The following is an 18709-nucleotide window of genomic DNA, read 5'->3' on the forward strand; positions in this document are numbered from 1 at the left end:
TGAACCTATGATTGTCTCATTTGATCTTCATCTGCAGGATTCTCTCTAGCTTATCAATGTCCAGTAATGGTATCATCATTCACATTTTACAAATAAGGAAAATGGGGTTGAGAGTTCATAGGATTATATATTCAGAACTAGAAGTGATATAGAGGCCATTGAGTAGATTTAAATGACTTGTCCATGACCACGTAGCTGGCAAATAGCAGGGTACGGTTCACACACAAATTTGACCTAACTTCAAATTCATTACCCTCTGTTACACTAGGTCTCCCTTTCCCAAAGAATATCAAATAGGACATTACATTACTCAAATTCAATGTCAATCATTATTTCCTGAATACTTCTGATATTAAGGTAAGTATGAAGACAACTCTCAGAAGTCTTTCTTGGACCCAGATTTCTAGAAAAGAAAATATAAAGCCTGCCATCATCAGTCAGGCAGGAATATGAACCTGTATATTACTTTTCTAAACATCAATATTATCCAATGGTTAGAGTTATTCAAGTTGTTTGTGATGAATCAGATAGCTTTTTTCCCTTTTGGTTAAAGAAAAGATAGAGTTTGATAATTTCTGCTTCTTTCTGTCTTCAGATACTATTGCAAGAGGTATTGTTATTAGAACTCTAGAAGAGGCAAATTTCTGTGAAGGATGCTGCATATTTCACCCATAGCATATAGAATTCCAGAGTTAGAAGTGACTTCAGAGGGAATTGACTCCAAGCCGTACTCAAAAAAATAATGTTCTCTATAACAATTGGACAATATAGGAGATAGAGTTCTGGCCTTATGATCAAGATAACTTAGATTCACATTCTGTCCCAAACTCTGAACAAATCATTTAATCTCTCATAAGATCTATTTCTTTGCAAGTGCTGGAAGTTAATGATGTAAACCATAAAAAGTATTATATAATACACGTTTTTTCACCTTTTATCTTTCTACTGCGCTCTAGCCTGACATCTCCTCTTGTCTATTTGGATATCCACACCTTGATGTGTTTTGGCATCTCAAACTTAGCATGTCCAAAATTGAACTAATTATATTCTCCTCTCTGCCCCTGACCCAGTCCTTCTTCTAACGTCCTATTTCTGTCAAGAACTTTGCCATTCTTCCTTTTGCCTAGTATTTAATTACCTTGCATTTAACTATTTTCTATACATTTGTATTTATTAACTCATATTTATGCTGTTTCTTTCGTGTGTACTTTGTGATGTCCTCCATTGGAACATAAATTCTTTTTGAATATTATTTCGTTCTTTGTACTTGAATCCCGAATATGTAGCACAGTGCTTGAACACGCAGTGTAAGTTTAATAGGCATTGATTGATTGATTGATTGATTGATTGGAAGCATCCTTTATTCTTTACTTTCACTTTCCATGTGCATGTTTTTTTGCCAAGTCTTATCAGTTCTGCCTTCCTAATACCTTTTGTATTCATCCCCTTCTCTGTACTCAGACAGTAAATATCCTAGTTCAGGCTCTCATCATGTTGTTCCTGGAGTATTACAATATCCTCTTAATGAATCTTTCTTCATCTAGTATTTTTTCTCTTCAGCCAGTCCTCCACACTGCTACCCAAATAATATCCCTAAGGCAAGGACTACCACAACATTTTTTTTTCCGTTCTAGATGTCTCTCTGGTTTTCTGTTACCTCTAAACCATTCTCTTTGACATTTTAAGCTCTTCACAAATAGCTCTCACCCTGCCCCTTATCACATACACTGTGTTTCATATAACCTGCCTTGATTGCTGTTCCCCTTCACATCAGTCCAGTTCACGCTTCTTTCCCTTTGACTGGGCTATCTTCTATACCTGGAATGTATTCACTTATACAATGGAAATACCTTGGGTGAGAACATTTTATTTTCATATTTGTATCCTCATCACCTAGCTTGATGCCTGGCATGTAATAGTGATCAATATATTATTTGGTAGGTAATGGGGTTAAGTGACTTGCCCAGGGTCACACAGCTAGTAAGTGTGAAGTGTCTCATGCTGAATTTGAACTCAGGTCCTCCTGATTCCAGGGCCAGTGCTCTATCCACTGCCCCACTTAGCTGCCCCCCGATCAAGATATTCTTTTTGACTGATCAAAAAAATAGTCATCCAGCCTTTGTTAGAAGAGTTTAGGTTAGGGGAAACTTACTCTCACTGAAGACAGGTCATGTCACTTCTAAATACCTATAACTTTATTTTTTATATTAAATCTAAATTTATTTTTTTCAACTTCCACCTTTGATCTTACAGTAATTCTGTCCTCTGGAGCCAACAAGGATAAACCTAATCCCTCACCCACATGACAATCTTTCAGTTACATGAATACTGCTACCATTTTCTGTCCCCAAACTTCATGTTTCTCTTCTTCTCTCTAAATACCTCCTGTTCTTTCAACCAACCATCATATGACATGAACTCAAGACTATTCATCATCATGGTGGCTTTCCCTCTTCCTATGGTTTTACCTCCATGATCCTTAGGGTATCACAGATTTAGAAGTGCAAGGGACCTCATAGGTCATTTAGTAAAATTCCTTCATTTTACAGATCAGAAAGGAGTGACTTATCCAAGGACACATGCAGGTAGCAAATGTCAGGTGCAAGGCTCATTTCTGAATATAATTGTGAAATTAGAAAGTGTATTCTACTTTTGTTAAACCAGCAGAAGTTTGTTATGCCACTTTGTCAGGGGATTAAGATGATCCCTGCATCTAGAATTTCCATTTTATGGAGAATAAATTTGACAATAGGTATGTGGTTTGACTTGTATTATAATCAAATCCATGCAATAGAGAGGTATTTTATAATTGGATCTTGTCCTTTGTTACTGAAGAAAAATCTACTGTTATCTGTTTAAAAAGCAATCCCATATGTTCTATATTTTAATGAAATATGTTGAAAAGAAACAGGCTTGAAATAGTCACTGTTGATTGTAGTAGCCACTACAATTAACAGTTAAAGTCCAAAAGCAGATGGAAACATTGACAAAATCTTTAGGGGCATGAGTGTGAACACCAGACACTTGTCTCTCTCTCTTCTCTTAATGTTACAACCATGCCCCCCTATTTATTTCCCACCTCTCAAGGGAAGTGATGGTTTCCTAGACTCCAAACCTAGAATTTAAAAACAAAAGGAAAAACAAAAACGAAAACAAAAAAAATTCCTTTAAACAGATGAGCAGAAACTCATCTTTATCCTCTTCCCATCCCCAACAATAAGGATAAAGGCTGTAAAAAAAATTCCAATTCATGTAACTCTGCTATTGGAGTCAGATATATTCTTGGACTCTAGAGTGTTTTCATCCCTTTCTGGGAATCTTTTGTCTATTCCTCCACTACGTGATTAAATAAAATGCCATTTCCATTTTATATTCTACATACTATAGTTAACTATAAAAATTGACTTGAACCTCTAGGGGTAATGATCTATGAAGAATAAGGGGGAATAAGCTGAATGTTGCACAGAGAGAGGAAACTGGAGAAGCAAGATATTCTTTGCCTATTCCCTGTTTAACTTCAGTTATTTCCAAATAATAACAACTCAAGAGTTCACTTAGTTAACTCTTAAATAATTGAGTTAATTCAGATCATTAGATAGTTAGAGAGAGGGACTAGATCTGTCATGTCATTGATATAGGGAGCACTTACTACCAATTCAGGATAGCAACCTTCTCTGCCACTGAGTCTTGGAGAGTTGTCTAGAAGAGAGGTATCATGGGTACATATATCACAACACTCCTGAGTGAGGCCCAAACCAGATTAAAGTATAATCAGCAAATATGTAACTACATAAATAAAATAATTTAAAAAAGAAATAGGTAAACATAGGTGGTTTTCTAAGTCAGTATTTGGATGGTTCAGTGACCCTGTTTCTTTTTAAGCTTGACACCAGGGGTTTAGGACATTGAGATGTTAAGTGACTTGCTCGTAGTTACACAGCAATTTATATGAGTCTCTTTATCCTCTATTCTATAGCTTGATAGTTAAGAGTGGATATCTTTGGATTTCCACTAGTTTGAAACTAACAAAAGAAATAGGACCATTCATTGTCACTTCCTTCAAATTGAAAACATATTGTCCCTGAAGCCCTGGATCCATAGAGCATGCTTGGAGGATTTAGTCTATTTCAGTGACAAGTGAAATATGTTAAGTAACATTTATAGGGGTGGGGAACAACTATTTTTCTCTTCTCAAATTTCCAAAACACTTCAACATCGGGTTATATTTTATTCAGTCAGGTTTGTATATACCCATTCCTCCATTCCATAGATATTTTTTAAGCACCTATTATACATGGACTACTGCATCAAAGCAGAAGTTGTAACTGCAGCATAACTTTCTAATCAATGAGAGCTAGATGGGCTCATTAGGCTTCATCTATAGGAGCAATAATCTTTCCAGTCATAAATACACTTAAATGGATTTTTAAATACTGAATGTGCCCTGCATCCACAGACAGCGTTCGGAAAGGAAACATAAGGAAGTTTTTTTTTTAATTCTGAAAATTCTGTCAATATCTTCGAAACCTTTCTTCTAATGTAATTTAAAACCGTGGTTAAATTTTCAGTCAAAGTTATGTTATTCCCTACAGAACAGTGAATATACATATATAGATGAGTTTCTTATGCTTTCTCAACCATGTGGTTTCAAATTTCTTCTAGTATATCACAGAAACCTGGAATTATAATGTAATTTACTGACTCTGTAGTACAACTCCCTTATATTAGTCAATGGTTAAATGACTTACTCAAACTCAATTAGTGGCAGCACTGAAACTGAAACCCAGGTCTGTTGACTATTGATTCAATGTTCTCTTTATTACATAAGGACAGATATTTCTGAGAATGTATTAGATTTGTTCCAGGAGTTCACCAATGGCCTGATATTCATTTAGGTTAATTTTCTTTATATAAATATGATTGAGAAGTGTATAGGACAAGGCAGCAGGGAAAGGTTGGGGAGGCACTATCAGTGATATAGCAGGGGAGGCACTACCAATGATGATGAGACCAGAGATCATTGAAGTGCTGCCTTATATTGGCCACTTAATCATAGGATTCCTACTTTGATAAATTTTTTAAAAAGTTATTAGAGTCAAGAAAAGTGTCTAAGGCAGTTTTGTCTTATTACTAGGTAAGTAAAGAGAAAATGTGTGTTGAGTTATCTTGGTCTCTGAATCTCTTTGCATTAGATTTTATTTTCAAATTTTTTAATGAAAATTTGACTTATTTCACCTCAGCTACTCTTTGTAAGAATGAAAATTTAACTTGTAGGAGAGTGAACTGTTCTTCCTTAAATTAATTGGATATAGCTGAATGATTTCTTTTATAAATATAGAAGACATATGCAGATCAAAAGTCCTTCCCCGTCTCCCTCTGCGTCTCCCTCTGCCTCTGCTTCTGCATCTCCCTCTGCCTCTGCTTCTGTGTCTCCCTCTGCCTCTGCTTCTGCGTCTCCCTCTGCCTCTGCTTCTGCTTCTGCTTCTGCCTCTCCCTCTCCCTCTCTTCACATAGGGTACCATACCATTATTTACAAGATATCTTGGGATTTATGAGTTAGATTTCTTTCTTAAGGACCTTGCCTTAAACCTAAATCACTGGCTGTCACTGATTGCCCGTAGGTACCAGCTGAAGTCCGCTGGATCATTGTTTGGGCCTTGAATGCTCGGAGTGTAAATAGTAATTATTTCTGTTCTGGCCAGAAACCCTGAGGGTCTTCCCCTCCCAGATTGATACTTTTTGGCTAGACTAGGTAAAAGAGGTCATTTTGAGTCATTTCTTACCTAACCTTAAAACACTGGGTGTTGCCTCAGAGAGAATGACACCTGAGAAAGACCTTAGCTTAAAAAGGCCAAGGTCTCCCACTGCATCCTAGGCCATCTCCCATCATCTTAATCTATATCTTGATCAGATAGTGAGGTTGGTGACTTTGCATAGCCCTCCCTCAGTTGAATCGGATTCACTTGTATGTCCTGGCATCACCTCACTGATGTCATGGTCCTCTTGGAGAACGAAGGAAAAACAACAGCAACAACAACAGCAACCTGTTCCTTGGACATTTTTTTAGTGTGTAACTCACCTCTGTGGATATAAAAATTCAGATTTTTAAAGTTAAAGATACAGGAGCCATTTGGACAATGTAACTAAAACAACTTCTTCTGTCTCAGTCAGTTCTTTTGATCAGATTTGTAAAGGAGTAGACAAGGTAGTACAGGCCAGTATACTGAAACACGCACAAATACCCTTAGTTGAACACTACTTAGGCACCTGAAGGCATCTCAATTAAGCAGAATTGCTATCCAAATTAAGCAGCAGTCATTGCCAGTAAGTATAATTAGGCTTAATTTGACTCCTTGGGAGACAGTCCAAATAAGCGGGTTTCCCGATTAAGTGCATCCTGATTATATAAAAGTTATATTACATACTGAGCATTAGAAAGAGGAGCAGTTCTGTAACGAAGACTGCCAAACAGAAATAGCTGCCAAAGACTTTGAATGAAGCTCAAGGATCTGTAGTGTTAGTGTATATATCATTTTAAGCATTGGTTTACTTTTTATGAATAGAAAGAAAAAAAGTCATACTTTCCCCTTATTTGGAATGTTGTACTAATGCTGATTGAAGTTAGTTATCATAGGATCTACTTTGGCGATCATTCTACTCTCAAGTGGGGATTTATACTGTGTTATATTTCACTCTTCATTTTTTTTTTTACTTTGAAGAACTGCTGGCATGTCCTGTTTCAATTTATGCCAGGCTCTAGGAGGTATTTTACTTTAGAATGGAATTAATGTGAACTGTTCAGAGCTTCTCTACAGTTAGATATATCCCAGAACATAATATTGTGTAATAGAAATTCTACAAAATAACTGACCAGGCAGAATGATTATGTATATGTGTATAACTTGTTTGCATAACTTTCCTCATTTTGAAAACATAAAGGCAAATAGAAAAAAAGTAACAATTAAAAGATACATAATAGATTTCTCAGATTTCTTCTAGCTTTATCTCTGAGCTTTCTTTTTTACTTTGTTATTGAATGATCTGATGTAATAAAATGATTTCTATATAAAATAAACCTCCAAATATATGCTGATATAAAAAGTAACTCTGCATGTAATTTATTTAATGCTAAAATAAAATTAAACATGTCACCTAATATTATAAGAAGACATCTGGTATAATGCAAATATATACGGTGTGGGTGTTTCTATAGACTGTAACCACAGAGATAATTTTCACAGATTAAAAGGAGACATGGAAATGAGAAATATAATGATCCAACAAAGTATTGTTAAATGTTGCTGTCAGTTCAATAACCTCTGCTTTTCCAGCCCAGCAGCCATGAGCGAATCCACTCAAAGCTTTCATTCATTTAGGCTTCCATGTCATTGAACACCTTTGGAGGAAGGTCAGATTGCATACTAACATCCTTCACTGCACATTAACTATTTTTCCTACCCATCATTACTACTCAGCTTTTCTCTTTGCTTCAGTATCCATAGATAGATAGCCCTTGTCATCTACTCACTGTATTCACCTTTCATCTAAGGACTTCACACATATTTTTGCTGAGTTTGTGTGACCTTTCTCAAAAAAACAAACCGAAACAAACTTTAGACCCTCAACCTTATTTTCTTCCCATGTATGTCACTCTCCCATCTCCATCACATGCTTTTCTAACACTGTCTCAATTTTCCCCAGTCTTTTATCTCTCATTGTCTTTATACTAGAAATATCATTGTGTATTTATCATTACTATTTCAAGCTAAAAATGATGAGGACCAAATTTGTCATCGACTCCTCACCCTGACACTGTCATCATATCAAACTGTCATTCTTTTGAGAATTCATTGCCTTATCTATTTCTCCTGGTATGACATCAAATACTTCTATTTTAACCACTTACTTCCAATTTTCCCTATATGCCAAATTGTTACAAAAGTCTCATTTTTCATCTATAACATCTTGTCATTTTATCCCTTTCCTCCATCAATAGCCAAGTAAAATTTGTGTATTTTTGAGCACCTATTATGTACTCTATACTGGGTTAGACACTATGGGAAAAACAGAGTCTGAATCATAGAATGAGAGAGTGACAAAAATATACGATGTAGTTGTTATATATTCCCCAAGCATTTAAGGACTACCTAACTTAGTACAAACCTCTGTGTGAAATAGTAGGGGAAATTAGGGGAAAAACTGATAACACTCAACTCCTGCTGTTACAATCTGACATGGAGATAGAATGATAAACTAGTAATATACAATATTATATGAATGAATTAATGAATTGATGAATGAACAATTCTTAAAGTCCTCTATGTGTTAAATTGTTTTGTAAATAGAGTAGGTATCATCCAAACCCCCAGCAAGATCTAGTGACCACCTCCCCCCCCACTCTCTTGAAATTGTCTTTCCTATTTATATACTGAATAGCATATGCTGAATATAATAAATTAGGTATGTCAAAATCAGGAAGATAAAATAATTTCCCTCAGATATTATTAGCCCCTTAAACCTATTCATTGACTCCATACTGATATTCAAAATATTTCCTGTTTATGTTGTATTGGAATGAAATGATCAAACTGGAATTATAAGAAAAAAAATCTAGATTTGTGGATTCTCCATGATTTCAATTTGTTGGTATCCAACCCTTCCTTCAAGCACCAACTCAAATGATTCCATCTCAAAATAAAGCCCTTCCTATTATATCCCCCAGATAACAATAATTTCCCTTTCCTTGAATATCTTGAGCACTTCATATCTCTCTTGGTACCTGTATGAGATCTGATATTTATATAACATGTTTTTTTTCAAAAATTTTTAGAAACCTCTCATTCATTCTTAATAAAAAATAAAATAATTATGAGGTAGGTATTATAAAACTTCTTTATTCCCATTTACAGGTAATAAAACTGACACGTAGAGAGTTGAAGTGACTTACCTATTCTCACATACCTAAAAAGTGTCAGAATCAGGATTCATCCTCAGATTTTATGTGGATCTAAATCTACTATTCTCCTAGTACAACAAACTGACTTTCCCTTCATATTCAATTTTGTGTTGTAATGATTGGCATAAGCATCTCATTTTCCCTATTATGTAAGAGCCTTGGTAGAACGGACCATGGCTAAATCATCTTTTTGTTTATTATTATTTATCTCTTAGTGCCTAGCATGGTACATTGCACACTAGAGACAGCATTTCTTTATTTTTAATTTAATGGAAAAAACCTGAAACAATGAAAATTAGATGATTTATAATTAACAAATGCTTGCTAGCCAAAGAAATTAAGCAAACCATTAATAAAAACCTATAGAACAGAAAATAGTATCTCTTGAATGCTATTTTTTATTTTTTTGGAGAATAAAAAGTCCTACAGAAATAGTTCTTTCATACATACATACATATATATACATACATATATACATATATATATATATATATATATATGCAGAGAGAGAGAGAGAGAGAGAGAGAGAGAGAGAGAGAGAGAGAGAGAGAGTGAGAGTCAGTCATTGGAGAGTGTGAATTTAAAGTGATATCTTCCACAAGTTCATTGTTTCAGGGCTGACTTGAATTACAACAAGCGGGGAAGCCAAGGAAACTGATGATCCAGTAATTGTTATCATAATGTACACTGAAAGAAAATCAGTGTTACCATTAGGCCAGTTACTAAGTAATTCCAGAGATAAAATTGAAAGATAAGTTGATCTTTAGCCCCTTCCCATTAACCAGTTCCTTCCTCCTCCTTTGGCTCTAGATATTCAAAACCTTTATGTTGCTACCAAGATATCAAAAGGACACCCTCTGTCATACCTTCTATAGTTCTTTCCCTGGGAAGTATTCTATTAAGGTTGAGAATCACAAGAAAAGACAGATAGCCATGTGGAGAAAATTCAGTGTTTTTCTTACTATCCACAATATTTAATTATTCCCCAGACAGTTTGTATCTATTTTTTTTCCTTTTAAGCTGGTGATCAATTCAAATGTGGTAGTGAAATTAGCCCCCTGGGTATGTTTATCATAGAGCCTGGAAGAAAGTGAAGCAAAAGAAAAACAGAGGGTGTCAAAGGAAGGCAAGGGTACAATAATTCTTGAGTTACATGTAGAGTCAGAATTGAATATGGTATGTGATTGTGATGGAATAGTACTGTGCTGTAAGAAATGATGAACTTGATAATCTTAGAAAAACATGGATGGACTTGTACAAAATAATTAAGAGCAAAATGAACAGAACCAAGAGAACTTTGTGTACAGTAAAAATAATATTGTTTTAAGAACAATTTTCAGTGACTAAATCATTTGACTACTATAAATACCCAAATTAACTACAAAGGACATAGGAACGAAGATGCTGACTGCATCTTAAAGAATTGATAAGTAGAAATATGTACACAATATTTTTACATATACATACATACATACATATATATATATATATATATATATATATATTTTATATATATATATGCGTATGCACACATGTTTAAGTCCAATAGTAGGCATCACTAGGGTGGGAAAAGGAAGAAAAAAAGGAAAAAAGAGGAAAAATAAAGTGATATATCTTTTTATATATTTAAAAGGAATATCAGTAGTGCATAATAGATTTGTAGTTTCATGTAAAATCATCTTTTTTTCTATTCTATGTTATGCAAATGCTTGTTTTATTTCTTAAGTTGTTTTATTTCTTTTTTAATTTTTCAATTTATTAATTTATTTTAGTTTTCAACATTCACTTCCATAGATTTTGAGTTTTAAATTTTCTCCACCTCTCTCCCCACACTCCTCCCCAAGACAGCATGCAATCTGATATAGGCTCTACATATACATTCTTATTAAACATATTTTCACATTAGTCATGTTGTAAATAAGAACTAGAACTAATGGGAGGAACCATAAGAAAGAAGACAGAAAAAAAAAAAGAGAGAGAGAGCAAATAGTATGCTTCGATCTGCATTCAGACTCCATAGGTCTTTTACTGGATGTGGATAGCATTTTCTATCATGAGTCTTTTGGAGTTAGTTGTCTTAGATCCTTGTATTGCTGAGAAGAGCTAAATCTATCAGTCAGTCATCACACAATGTGGCTGTTACTGTGTACAATTTTCTCCTGGTTGTTGACCACCAAAAAGAACCCTGCTATAAATATTTTTGTACATGTGGGTCTTTTTTCCCCATTTTTATGATCTCTTTGGGTTACAGCACTAGAAGTGCTATTGCTGGTTCAAAGAGTATGCACGTTTTTATAGCCCTTTGGGCATAGTCCCAAATTATTCTCCAGAATTGTTGGATCAGTTCACAACTCCACCAACAATGCATTTGTGTTCCAGTTTTCCCACATCTTCTCCAGCACTTCTCATTTTCACGTTAGCCAATCTGATAGGTGTGATGTGGTACCTAAGAATTGTTTTGATTCATATTTCTCTAATCAGTAGTGATTTAGAGCATTTTTTGTCATAGGACTATAGATAGCTTTATTTTCTTCATCTGAAAATTACCTATTCATATCCTTTGACCATTGTCAATTGGAGAATGACTTATATTCTCATAAATTAGTTCTTTTTTATTCTTAAGGTTAGGATAAAATAAATCATTTTAAAAGCAGAATAGAAAATAAAACAGTGATACTGCTTGCTAAAAATTACTTAAAAATAAAAAAATAAAAAGGAAGTAAATATAAGTAATGAAGAAAACATGAATGAAAACTTTCAAGACTGATTCCATGTTCAGATTGGATGAAAGATGAAGAAAATCTAAATGTAGAGTCATTAGTTGCACAGGCAGTGATTTTTAGTAGTATGGAATCCTTTTCTATGTAGTTGGTCAGAGGCTATAAGTCCTGGGTTCCAGTGCCATTTCCTAAAGAGCAGTATCGACCTCTTGAGAGCATTTTTGATAAAGTTCTGGTAGATGTAAATGTCTATTATTATTCTGAAGCTGTAGTAGACTACAACATAAAAAACAAAGAAACAAACAAAAACTCAGCAATTCAAAGGACTCAGAGTTTGGATTTACCTATGTACTTTTTGGCAAATAGGAACTTCTTTTGATTTTATGTGTCCGTGGCTCCATCTCATGCCCTATGTTATACACCTGAATTTAGTTGTCCCTTCCCACTTTACTGCATTCCCAGATTCTCAAAATGCTAAAGCTGTAAAGTTACTTTAGAGACAATCTAATCCGATCCAACCCAATTCTTTTACAGATGATTAACTGAGGCCCAGAGATGTAAAAATCATATAACTAGGAAGTAGTAGAACCACAACTTGAAGCCACATCTTTTGACTCTTGTTCTTTCTGCTACTGGCTTAACGTGTGTAAGTAGTAGGAAACATGGTTACTAGTCATAGAACATGAAGAAGATCCAGGACTAAAATCCCAAGTCTGATATCCTCATAGCATATCAGTTTCACCAGAGTTCTTCACTCTAGTTTTTGAGAGTAAATATTTAATAAACTAATTTCCCTGCCAAAGTACTCATGCTACAAATGACTTAATGAGTCATTATCAATATTTCCAAGACTACTGCATAGTTGGGTGAGAAACACATTAATTTATTCACTCTGTATACAAATTGATGACAGAGACAGAAGGGAAAAGGAGGACATTAGACCAGGTTACTTTTAGTGAACTGCACATCTGCAATAATCTCTAGCTGTTCACTGCTATCAGAGGTCATCTTTTTACTACTATTTCTACAAGTCAAAGCATGAGATATAATGAACACAACCTCAGAAAGATCAAAATTGCTAGTAAATCAAAGGACAATAGAAAGATTAATAATGGATATTAGAAAGTAGCCTGTACTTTATTACCAGTGATGAACTACATGCAATATGGGGAAGTAAAAAAATGTAATCGAGGATATAAATGGCCAGATGAAATGCACCAGTCACATAACAAGAGTGAGGGATGGAAGGACAATTAGCTCAGGAGCAGCTCCTCTGAACATGAAAAATGTTAAAGGCTTTGGGGGCAATCTCCAGTTGTCCAGATTTATATCTTACCACTGGACCCAGATGGCTCCAGAGGAGAGAGTAAGGCTGCTGACTTTGTGTAGCCCTCCCTCACTTAAATCCATTTCACTTGCAAGTCATGGCATCACCTTCCTAATGTCATGGTCCTTTGAGAATGAAGGACGAACAACAACAAAGGCTTTAAAAGGAAATCTCCAGTTTGTCGGTTAAATCTGCTATTAAAGATTTTTGGAACATCATGGACAATAATTGCACAGTAGAAGATGGTTACTTTGGTGAGATCATGGCTCCACAGAAGAATAATATATCTCACAGAAGAAGAATAATAGGAGTATGTTACATTGGTACAGGAATGTACCTTTTAGAAGGGCACTTAAGGAGGGACAATAGCTTTTGTAGGTTCATAGGATTTAGAATTAGAAGATTAGAGACCATCATAATCCAACTCTTTCAAAGTAGGCCATAAGCCAGTGAAAGATGAGAAAGAGACTCTTAACAGCTTATTTTCTTCTAGGTATCTGTATTTGACCTTATACAGAGGAACTACACATGTAGCTTTGAACAAATTTAGTGGCAACATAAGGAGATAAATGTGTAGGGAACTTTATTTTATAAATACTTTTCTATGAGAAAAGAAACAATAAATGTTTTTGTCCACCATGTACTTCCATATTGCTCTTTGGGTGATCATTAACATTGTTGTCATCATTAAAAGAAAGGCAGCTAGGTGACACAGCGGATAGAGTGCTAGGCCTGGAGTCCAGAAGACTTATCTCAAATCAGGTCTCGGACATTTACTAGCTGTGTGACCCTGTGCTTGTAAGTCACTTAATACTGTTTACCTCAATTTCTTCATTTGTAAAAACTAGAGAAGGAAATGGCAAACCATTCCAGTATCTTTGCTAAGAAAACCCCAAATGAGGTCATGGAGAGTCGGACACAACCAAAAATGACTGAACAACAAAAACAATAACAACATCACTAAAAATGTAGTGAATGAATACTATGGTACTTGTAACAAATCTAATTTAAATCAGATTGTTTTAAATTATTCTCCTTACTAGAGGGAAATATAATAAAAGAAATGACAGGTATCATCTCAAATTTATTTTTAATAGAAGTAGGTGAAACATTTTATTCCAACAAAAGGCTTTCTGAATTCTAAGTCGAATATAATTATTTTTCATTACATGTTTATGTATTACCTATGCATAACCCCCCCTTGCAGAATGGGTCAACTAGGCAAAGTTCCACAAGGGTGATGGTAATTTGTATTTGCCCATCTACTTAAAACTATGGCTCACATGCCCCCCAGTAATGTATTTACCTTTATTAGTCAGCCAAAGGATATAATTAGTTCAAAGAAAAGACATTTAAGTAGCTAGGTAATCAATTAATTAACTCATTAGTTAAGAAAAGAGGTAATAAAATTTCTGTTCCAGACCTGGGAAATACAGCAAGAGTAGACACATAGTGAGAAAATGTGTGGCAAATTGTACATAGGAAATGTGTGTGATGTGTAGAAAGACACATATGTAGAGTCCATGTGGCCAAAGCACACATATATAAGGGCAATCCATGTCTGTCTAGATTCTTGGATAATGCCATTGCACTACTTCTACCCAGCTTGCCCTTCCCCCCTTCATTGGAATCTGTTCGTTGCTACTATAACAGATTCATGTACCCTTTAGGGTGTTGCTGCACTCAGTGAGTGGTACTTTGCATCCAACTTCAGGTTGCAGCTAAAATTCTTACTAAAAGTAGTATATATTCCTCATGGGAAGCGTGGGCTCTGCTATGACTCTTTTAGTTAAAAAATTCCAACTCTTTCCATAGCTATTTCAAAGCAGCCATCCTTGTACTCCACTAGAGAATTAAAAAAAAAATCCTCCATAGGGGTGGTGGACAAGCAAACAAACAGAAATCTTCCATAAATCTCCCAGAGTGGCTTATATATTCTTTTCAGGCATTTTAGCTCCTCTACATTAAACAAGGTCACTCCCAGCTAGCTTATTCCTTCGGGCTTTAGTCCGTATTTTGAACTCATTCTGGTGTTTTTAGGGGATGGAATGGGTTGTGGTGGTATGAAAAATTTTGATCTTTTTCAGAGACCTCACTCTAATTTGAGATAGGTATTTACCTATGCCTTCTAGGTTGTCCCCTATGGCTAGATTGCACCTAATTAACATCTTCTCTTATGGTTGTCCTCATAAGAAACTATAAGGACTCTAACATACAGAGTACCTACTTTTTTCAGTTCCCAAACTCCTTCCCCTTTACTATCAAGATGAGTGGGGGAAAGAGATTGGGAAGAAACAGAGACAAAACTTAGCCCAAAGACAAGATTTTTACAATCCCCTGCCATTACCATGTATTAGTGAGAAACAAAATATACAGGTTTTTCATTTTATTCTCCCTAATGTACAATTGCATATTACATTATATTACAATATTATTTCAATCCTTTGCCTTAGGTCAAATTTACAAGCATTTGAATATTTTGATGTGCTTTTAAGTACATTGTGCATTGAACTACCTATGTAATATTGTGCACAATAGACAGACACTTCTTATAGGACCCAAATTATCATTTTAATATTTAAGTGATTATTGAATCTATTAAGCCCATCTTTTGTTTCATGATTCAGCTAATGTTGAATTCTTATTCAAGAATACAACTTCAAATTAGTACTTTTCTTTTGAGTTAATGTTTCATTCTATGATAGTAACTTGTGACAAAAAAAAAAAGAATTCCCTGCATGTGATAAGAAACAACATGGTACAAATGGGAAGTCCGTTTGATTTGGAGATAAAATACCTGAATTTGAACCAAGACATTGAATTTTCCATACTCTTACTTGCAAAATAAGGAAGTTGGACTTGAGCCTTAAGGTCCATTACAAGTTTTAAGTCTATTAGTGAACTTATGCTTATCACATTATTGAAATATTTGATCAACCAATGTCATGAGTTTGAAAAAAAAAACTGGCTTTCTTAGCCCTTCCCTAACTAAAAGATTTAAGATAGAAGAAAAGATTCTAATCAAAACTTATGTTACTGATTTGAGATGATCACAATTGAATTAAAACTTTATAAAATAATTCTGTAAATCTATCATGTTCATCTAGATATACAATTAAATAAAATGAGTGTTTTTCATCATTAAGCTTATATAAAATAACTCATTGTTCACCTTCAGCTGCTTCTCTCCCATGCACCATCATCCTTCTTCCTTCATCCCCTCTTTAGCCTGCTTGCCCCACAAATGAAGATAAATATATATAGCTATCTGTCAGATACACATAAGTTATCTCTATTTTGGAGAATTATTCAATGCTTATTATTCATTTGCCTGACCAGAAGTATCTTGGTAAAATCCACAAAATAGGAGTGGATATGAAGGAATTCAAGTAGTTTGGGTTTGGAATATTCATTTGTTTATTTCAATGTGGGTTTGTATTCCTTTTTCCTACAAGCTGTGTTCTTAACACTGTTCAGAAACATTTTTCTTAATGCTCTGCTTGCTTGGAGGCTTTCAGCTTCTGGCTTAATAACTTCTACTTACTTGTTTCCTCTGAGCCTTACTAATCTACCTGTTGATGCCTCCCTCCAGAGTTCTTTATTGGAGAATTACTAACTGATAATTGCTTCTGCTCAATATCCTTGTAGTTCTATATCTAGGGGTACAGAGCCTTAATCCTCTACATTAAACAAGGTCACTCCCAGCTAGCTTATTCCTTCTGTCCTACTGACAGTATCACAGGCATTGTGAAGTTTTTTTTTTCTCCAGTGAGCAGTTCTCATTTTTCTACTCATCCAAATGTGATGGGTGCTTAATGTTTTTTAAATGATAATTGCGTGATCACTGCTCTGTTAGTGATGAGTGCCATCAGCCTGTTCAATACCTGGCTTTGTGGTATGCTGTATGTATCTTCTTGCTTCCTCTGGAACAATGATTTTTCTGGGATGTTCTCCCACGTAGGTTTCTCCACTTGAAGCTGAATTTACCAACATTCTTTCAGGCAACTCTCTTTCAGGTCAGCTAGTTCTCCTGAACTAGATTTAATCTTTTGACCAGCTAGAAATGTTGGTGTTAATGCTTCAGTAAGCTTTGGTAATATTTGGTTTAGCAAAACTGCTAAATAAAAATAATGACAAAGAAAAACATTAACACAGACTTTCAAAAGGATAAATGCTGTAGAGAAAGCAAAGATGAAGTAAATTAGATGATTTCATAGTAACAAAACTATTTTATTTATAAATGATATGATAGTAAGAACAATGCATTTGGAGTAAAAAAAAAAAGAACTTGGGTTGGTATTATAGTTTTGCTATTACCAACATGACTTTGAGCAAATCATTTCCCCTCTCTGTGTCCCAGCTTCTTCATGTATAAAATAGAGGGGATTGAATTAATGCACTCTAAGATACTTTTTAACTTTAAATCCTATGACAGTATAAACTTTACATTATGTTCAGTCTTAAAAAAACCATAAGGAAAAATGCTGGTCCAGTCATTTTTTTTCTTTTGAAATGTCTCTCACATGTTTCCTCTACATTTTTGTTGCTGCAAACTTAGTCCGATCATTCATGAACTCATGCTTGGATTAACAAAATAGCTTCCAAGTTTTTGTAGCTTTAACTCTAGACTCATCCTCACCCGAGGCAAATCCAAATAATGAGTAACTACAAAGCACCTATGATTTACAAGGCTCCTTGCCAAGCACTGGCAATATAAAGATGAAATTTAAGATGCCCCATGCCTTGAAGAATGTTACGTTTTTGTGAGGAATACTTGGCATAAACACTACAGTATATGTGATAATTTTAAGAGGAAATTATTAACCTTGGTCATTGAAAGACTGGTAGAATCCTTACTGGGAATAAAAAAGTGTATTGGAAGGCTGCATTCTGTTTTACACATGCTGAGTTTGAGATAACATATGAGGTTTCCAGTCAAAAATTTCCAAAAGACTGGTGTTGATAAAGGATTGAAGCTCAGAAAAACATTATTTTGTCTGTTCCTTCCCATGGCTAGCAATCCAGACATAGATTTCCTTATACTGTTTCTGTTTCCTAGAGTTTAACAGCTTCATATTTTTTTTGGCAGTAGGGGTTAAATGACTTCCTAGGTTTGAAACAGCTAGTAAATGTCAGAGGCCAGACTAAACTCAAGTTCTCCTGACTCCAGGGCTGGTGCTTTATCCACTGCACCACCTAGCTACCCCTGTAGCTCCCTATTTCTAATAATCTCAAGTCCAAACCCCACTGCTTAGTTTCCAATTTGATCTCACTCTAACTACCCAACCTTATTTCTTACTATTCTCTAATATATATCTTCCCTTCTAGACACACTAACTTCCTTATTGATCTATGCACGTGCAATCTATATTTATTGCAAGTCTATGTTTTCACTCACCAGTATTCATTCAGTAACTATTAAGTGTCTGTTATGGAAACTATTATGCTAGGTGATAGGAGGATAGGGCTTAAAAAAAATGATTAAGACTTGCTCCTTGGCCTCATAGAATTTATAACCTCTTAATTTCCAATATTATTCTCATTCAGAAATATGTGAAACTAGAATGAATGAACGCATACATGAAAAAGTACTTATTAAGTGCTTACTCTGTACCAAGCACTGTACTAAATGCTAGAGATACAATAAGAAAAATCAAAGCAGTCTGTACTTTCAGTGAGCTCACATTCTGAATGAGGAGACAGCCC

The 18709-nt window shown here is 34.9% G+C and overlaps 1 protein-coding gene across 1 annotated transcript in view; it reads left to right on the plus strand.

Annotated features, from left to right (window-relative positions):
* CSMD1 (CUB and Sushi multiple domains 1) overlaps positions 1-18709 on the plus strand; it is a 1378384-nt gene that overhangs the window by 553717 nt on the left and 805958 nt on the right. The window lies entirely within an intron of this gene.

Source organism: Phascolarctos cinereus, unplaced genomic scaffold (genome assembly GCF_003287225.1).
Source record: "Phascolarctos cinereus isolate Bilbo 61053 unplaced genomic scaffold, phaCin_HiC Scaffold_2;HRSCAF=192, whole genome shotgun sequence".
NCBI lineage: Eukaryota > Metazoa > Chordata > Mammalia > Diprotodontia > Phascolarctidae > Phascolarctos > Phascolarctos cinereus.